This window comes from Rissa tridactyla, chromosome 5 (assembly GCF_028500815.1).
Source record: "Rissa tridactyla isolate bRisTri1 chromosome 5, bRisTri1.patW.cur.20221130, whole genome shotgun sequence".
NCBI lineage: Eukaryota > Metazoa > Chordata > Aves > Charadriiformes > Laridae > Rissa > Rissa tridactyla.
In genome coordinates, this window is record NC_071470.1 from 70,420,227 (window position 1) to 70,427,450 (window position 7,224).

At 44.9% G+C, this 7,224-nt stretch overlaps 1 protein-coding gene across 18 annotated transcripts in view; it reads right to left on the minus strand.

Moving 5' to 3' along the window:
- Window positions 1-5,916, minus strand: part of ELF2 (E74 like ETS transcription factor 2) — a 45,334-nt gene extending 39,418 nt beyond the window's left edge. For all 18 annotated transcript variants that reach the window (XR_008466501.1, XR_008466500.1, XR_008466499.1 and 15 more), the window contains exon 1: window positions 5,760-5,916. The gene's annotated coding sequence lies outside the window, so the exon portion shown is untranslated. The remainder of the gene's footprint in view (window positions 1-5,759) is intronic.
- Between the last annotated feature and the right edge of the window lie 1,308 nt (window positions 5,917-7,224).

The window sequence follows — 7,224 nt, forward strand, 5'->3', positions numbered from 1 at the left end:
ACTTTATTTTCCATTGTTTCATTTGTAAAGCTAGCATCGCTTTTTGATTATTAATATTTTCCCTGATGAAAAAGAAAGCAAAGACTTCCTCTGTTCCCCAAACAAGACTCAAGCTGGAAAGTCCTTAACAAACATCCTTGGAGTCATATACACCTGTTACCCTTCAGGCTTTTAGCACAAAAAGTCTACTCTTTACCTGCCTATCAATTACCACATTATTTCAAAAGTCTTCAAATCCAGAAATATGTAAAGTAGGAAAGCAGCTGTTTATAAATACACTAAAATAATCAATCAGGAGGAAAAATAAAAAAGTTACTTTTACTGTAAAAAGACTTTTTCCTCTTCTACAGTTTTCCATCTATGCCCACGCTAGAAATACTGCCAAACAACCAGAACGCAAAAGAGAAGCCCAAAGAATAGAGCCTGTATTTTAATTTGCAAGCATGGACTCCAACCGATTTCAAACATCATCACTACTCCAGCAACTCAGACTTCTATCTACATAAGAACATAAAATGCTTCAAGTAATACTTTTGCATAGCTTAAGCATGTCACAAAGCTAATTTGGTTCTCATGCAGTATATTAACGCAAATAAACAACCACACACTTGACCATGTGCACTGTATATTCATATTTTATGTACTATAATCCCACACAGGTGGCCAAACACGTGCCAAATCGTAACAACCAAAACCACTTAATACTGTGTACTATGTCAGGCAATGCCAAAAAACTGCTATTCCTGTCTCCTAGGTTACAAGGAGTTTTGATGACTTTTGCACTGATTTCTCTCTACATGAATTACCAATTACCTATAGAACCGAAGATACGGCAATGCAGTAACCTAAATGATAATCCTCATTTTCTAGTTCCAGCAGAAATTCATAGCGAGTAAGAACCTTACAGGGGAAAATACACAGAAGAATGAGTGAGATGCTAAACGTTAGCATTCATTTAAAGGATGGTATCTTTAGACTGATGGCACAGAACAGTCTAGAAAAGGAATAAGTGAAAGACGCAAAGTCTTTACGTAACAGGATTTGAACTTCATGCTAAGAGTCTTGCTATTCAGCAACCTTTTCAAAAACCTGACAGAGTGGGGAAAAAGGCAAGCCTGCTGGCCAGCGAGTGTGAAGATAAAAGAGTTTCAGTTCTGTCTGGTTTAGAAGTTCTAAGTTAAAACAAACGCACAAACACACCCCACACACTTAAGTGTACGTTAGAGTCCTGCAGATGCACCCCTTTTGAATGAAGCAGCTAAGTGTCTGCCCTCTTCCCTTTGCCTAAGCAGTATGTCCTTGTGGAAGTCTTTTTGCTTCCCCCTCAAATTTCAGTAGAATACTGAATCTATTTCCCATCCTCTCCCTAGCAAGTCACAACAAATTTGGCTTCTGTACAAGGAAAAGACTGCCTAGCCACTTTCAGAAATCAGTTCCAAAATTCACATTTCCTAAGGCTGAGACAAAAAGGCCAAAAGACCATTAGACTCAGAGTCTTAAAGTAAGAGATGACTCCGGTTTTTAAGAAACTGGGTTATCCCTGGTGATACAATTAGTCAGCACAGAAGCTGGTTCAAAGTACGACTGGTTTTGAATTACAGAATGACACGCAGAAAGATTTTTTTTTTTTCAATTAAAAAAAGTACAACCAAAACCAAAAAAAACCACCACACAACACAACTTTAATTCCTCTCTGGACAGGTGTTCACAAAAAAGCAAAATATGGAAGGAGATCAGAGGGGGAAAAAAAATAAAAAGAAAAGAAAATAGCTAACATTTCCAAAAGAGATGACCAAATCATTTCATCAAAAATCTGACATCTGCTCCTGTTCCTCCTGGTCATGGAAAATGCAGAGAGAAACTAGTTCTGAAACATTTGGAATATCCCTTACAACAGGGAAAACAGCTTTACTGCGTCATCCGTTATTTTTATACATACCTCATGGGAAAACAAAAACAAGTCTAGGTGCTCCCACCCTCAAAAAAAAAAAAACCAACCCTATCACAAAAATCTGAACCTCGAAGCCACACTCTTTGCCTCAACAGCAAGTAGTTTCTAACTGTTTACCGCTACAAAAGACACAACCAAGACTCAAGTTTTTGATAGTCAAGAAGGTCAATTACAGCACGTACATCTTTAGAGGCTACAGGGCGCTTGTCATAAAGGCTGCAAATACCAAACAGTTTATTCACATATTTAATAGTACATTTATATGGCCCACATTTTGTGTCCAACTGTCTGCCTACAAGAAATTCAAACGTCCCTCTTATGTTTCAGCAGCTACCAGAGAAGCTTAAAAGCACTGCAAATTACAACTGTAACATGTAGCAGTCCCACAAAAACCAGAATCTTGTCTATCCCCCTGTGCATAACCACCTATCAAGTTAACAGACAAGCAAACATACAGCTGAACAGAATTAAAAATAATAATTGAAAAAACAGCGTGGAAAGGATGGGAGAGTGTCACCCCTATTAGGCCACAATGAAGTTACTTAGGACTAGCTTCAAAACAAATCTGCAAACAGTTTTAGTACACTTTTTTATTTAAACTGAAATAAATTTGAAAAAAAGATGCACACACTCATATCCACACATGAAAACAAGACAAACATGCAGAAGACTGGGCAGCAGTGACCAGAGGCAGCTGCTCCCGCAGCACTCAGAAGAAACATAAGAGTACTTGGAACAATGTCCCCCTTTTATTCAGCTGGCATCCCAAATCCTGAGGAGAGATTTATGTGGATACCTCCACAGATGCAACCACAAGAGCAGGACTGCAGCCAGCAGTAGCATCACACACAACTTTTTTTTTTTTTTCACAAAGGCCTTCTCTTGGTTTAATCAAAAAGAAGTTAAGGAAACCGGCTTGAAAACAAAATTAGTTATATGCACAGAAATACACCAGCCAAGATCACTGCAGAATCCCATTAACTATAACAAGGCTTCCAAGGGTACAAAGGTGGTCTTTCATAAGCAGCACCTCAAATACACCAGTAAATGTCACTATCACTCCAATACATATAAACCATAGCACACACTGTAAAAAGTTTTTTATGTTGACTGAAAGGTCTTTTTTAAGACATTTTCCCAGATAGTTTTTACAGCTCTGGCAAACTGATTCACACTGACAGTTGTAGAAGAAATGGTGAATTAACTTTTTTTTTTTTGAAACCTAGAACAAGTCTAAAAACTGAAAAACTAAGTTACTGCGAAAGCTGACAGAGGAAAAAAAAATTAAGCTTGTAAATAGCTAAAGAATCAGGGGACATGCTCAAAGAGGATACAAAGCAAATCTTTGCATCCACAACATCAGAGGAACAAAACAATCCATGCAATCTGTAGTACTTTATAAATTGCACCAATCCCTAAAAGTTACAGAAAAGAAAATCAAATTGAAGAATCATCAAAGCAAGTAATCTTGGCCACATGATACTTCAGAAGTTTCCAGGACAATAATTTTATTGCTGAATGCACAGAAATTATTACATCGTATCAAATTAATGATGTACCAAATCCAGTATGGAAATAGAGGAAGTCCTTCCATACATATTTAATTTGATAATCTGACCATCCGAAATTTGCTCTGAAACCTCAATAGCTAAAGCTGATGAGCCCCAAAACATATAAGCTTATAATCACTTAAAAACTATTAACGTTCTGCAAAAAGCTTTGTGGCTTCAGCAGGCTGCTTCTGGACCTTCCCGTATTTCATCCTATTAGCAGGCTCTCTTCCCACTGCTCTCTATTTAAAGATCCCCTGAAACCTTCTCTTCCCTCTTCCCCCTGAAACCTCCCCCTCCCAGAAGCCTCATACACATACGCTTAGTACCAGCACTTCTCTTTCCACCGTGTCAATTGTCGGTCCTTAACATCCGTTTCCACTCCCCAGCAAGACAGAGTAGGGAGCAATTATTCATCGTTTTACATAATAAAAGAGACAGACAAAATTAAATATGAGGATGCTGGTTTAAAACAAAGAAAAAAAAAACCCAAAACACACACACACAAAAGAAGGTAGTGCACACAAACTATGTAATTCATTTTAATAGGATATTCGAGAGGTCAAAAGAGTAAGTTATAAGATTTAAGTCAGACAGCTTTATGGAGGTAAAGCCCCTGAATGGCTTACGCGACTATTAGACACAAAGATGCACGTACAGTCTGAAGTTTAGGGACCTTCTGAACCAGGTATTACTGAAACCTGAGAGGTGGAAAGAGTATGTCACTGAAGGTACTATATAAAATATCCATCCTGTTCCCAAAATCTAAACCATCTGATCCTGTCCACTGTCAGAGATGGAGTGAGAGGAGAGGGAGGAAGAAGATCTTGGATCAGACCCATTACACACAGTTTTGTAGACTTTATTTCAAGGTTCTTAAAGAAATAGAAGTTAAGTTTTGTGGTAACAGTCACTGACACAGATCTCTCCTGCAGTACTCAATATAACAGATGACTTCATGACATCCCTTCTCAAACAATGATATGGGATTTTCAACATACCCTAGTAAAAGACATTTCTATAGAGTGATCCGAAACTCTTGCGTTCTTCAAGCTTTCCCCATATCAACAATGTTCACACTTTTGCCTCATTTCAAACTTATAGCACAAAACACGCAACAAGGATATTTCTACATTATTTTAGGGCACAGAAGTACCTGAATTGCTTTGAAATTTTATTCTTAGAGCGTTGTTTTTATGAGTCTTGAGAATCCTCTAGTGATTATATTCCTATATCCCCTGAGCTCAACTTCGTTTCTTGTTATTTGTCGACTAAGAAGTTTGATGCTCAGATACACTAATTAGAAAGTGCCAAAAAACTTTAGGATAAAATTGCAGAAAGGTGAATAACAATCAGCACAAGGAAGACAGGCAACTTCAAAGCACTGACAAGAGACGAACTCAGTGGATGGAGAACCCTCCTCACAAATTGATTGCTTTTAAACTGACAGTCGGCAAGCTTTAGCAGTCGTTGCTACAGAATGGTTAAAAACAAAAAAGTCACAAGGAGCATGACAGTGACTAGCCATAAGACGCAGAATGAAGAACTGAATTATTTGGGGGGGGGGGGGGAGAGAGACATGAAAGAACACATCCAAAAAGGCAACAGATAAACACCAGAGATGTCATCTCTGTCCATGGAAGCACAACATCGTGCAGGCACGGTAAGGCGTTAATTAAAAACACGCCAGCCCTCAGCTGTTTAGCCAGGGTGCCCCAGAGCAGGGCTCGGGGCGGCTGCGGGGCCGGGCCGGGCGGCGGCAGGCCCTGCGGGGCTACCCCACCGCCCGCCCGGGAGGAGCCAGCACGCATGACAGCCGCCGGCCAGCCCGCCCGCCCGGGCTGCCATCTTCTCCCGACGCCCTGTGTAAACAAGGCGCTGCCCCCGCCGCGCTGCCCCGGCCCGGGAGGGGCTGCGGGGCCCGGACAGGCCGCCCGGGGCCGGGTTAACCCTGACAGCCGCCCGCCGGTCCCCAACACCCCGTCCGCAGCCCGGGCCGGGAGGAGAGGGGCGGCCCCGGCCCAACAGCCGCTCCGCCGCACCCAGCCCCATGCCAAACCGAAAGTGCGGTAGGAGGGTGAAGCCGGAGCGACCCCCAGCCCCGCCACCCCGGGGGCCGCCCCACACCCCTCGGCGGCCGCCTCCCGGGACGGGCCGGTCCCGCGGCCCCCTCACAGGGTGGCCGCCCCCTCTCCCTCCCTCACAGGGCCGCCTGTCAGCGCCCGTCCCGCCCGCAGGAGCCGGCGCCGCGCCCTTACCGTGCCCCGTACAGGCCGCCGATCCGTCGCGTCGCCCGCCGGGGCGCCGGCAGCGGGAGCCGGTGGGCGCCGCCCGGGCAGAGCCGGAGCCGTGGCCGGGGCCAGGGCCGCCCCAGCGGCAGGAGGGGCGGGCGCAGCGGCGCAACCTGCCCGGCCCCGGCCCCCCCTTCCTCCTCCCTTTCCCCCTCCCGCCGCCTCTGCACATGCTCGCGCCGCCCGGCGCGCGGGGGCGCTGTGGGCATGCGCGGCCGCCCCGCGCCTGCGCCCGAGCCAGAGCCGTTGGGCCGGGCCGGGGCGCGAGGCTCCCCTCAGGGTGCGGCCGTTAACGGCCGGGCAGGGAGCCCGCCCCACGGCGGCCCTCCCTCCCGCTCCCGAGGTCCCGTTCGGGTCTTCACGCCCAGAGCTTGAAGGGAATCGACGTACCGGAGGCAGAGAGCGAGGTTGAGGGGAAAAACCCTGGCAGACAGGGTCTCGGTGACCCTCCGCCGCGGCCCTGACATCGGAAAGGGGTGAGCAGCTGCCTGCTTTCAAAAATCCTTCCCAACGTTTGCATACAGCCACGGAAGGGTAATTATTTTCGGCAGTTGCTGTCAGTATGTCAGATAATGAGCTGTCCATGCATCTAAGCAGCTGTGGAAGAGGGGTAACAGTTTCAAACTATAAGAGAGTAGGTTTAGATTAGATATCAGGAAGAAATTTTTCACTGTGAGGGTAATGGGGCGCTGGAACAGGTTGCCCAGAGAAGTTGTGGCAACCCCGCAACTTCTTCAGGTGTTCAAGGCCAGGCTGGATGGGGCTTTGAGCAACCTGGTCTAGTAGGAGGTGTCCCTGCCCAATGAGCATTACGGCCCCTTCCAATCTAAACCATTCTATGATTCAGGCCTACAGAACTGGGACTTGTAGGGACAATGCTGGAATGTCAGTTTCAAGTTTTCTTCTGTCACACCTGTCTCTTTTAGGGCGCATAGGTTTTGAAATTAGCCAAATTTGTAATGCAGCATTTGTTATTCCCTTGTCAATATGAGGTATATCACTGTCAGAGTCTGCTTGCAAACCAAGTACATATCAAGACTGTCTTGATCTAGCCTGGTCTGAGAGGTTTAGGACAGAATTGATATTCTGCTTTACAAATACTGGTCTTTAACCATTATACATACTCTTCATTGTGTTTCACAGTAATAAACAGAAGAGCTTTAGCTGAATAGGAGGCATTATATTTTCATTACAGACCAAAAAAAAAAACCAAATTAAATCACATTGCCAATGAGACTTTAAACATAAAGCCACTTTTCCAAAAGGAACTCTAGACTGAAGGTTTTCTGTTCAAACTGATTTGGGCCCCCTTGTGCCTGTACATTGTAAAAGTCTGCCCTACTCCTTTTTAACAGAAGCCTACTGAGCGCTGTGCAGCACTACACAGACGGTACACAATTGCACATGCATGCTCCTCACCTCCATCAGTGTG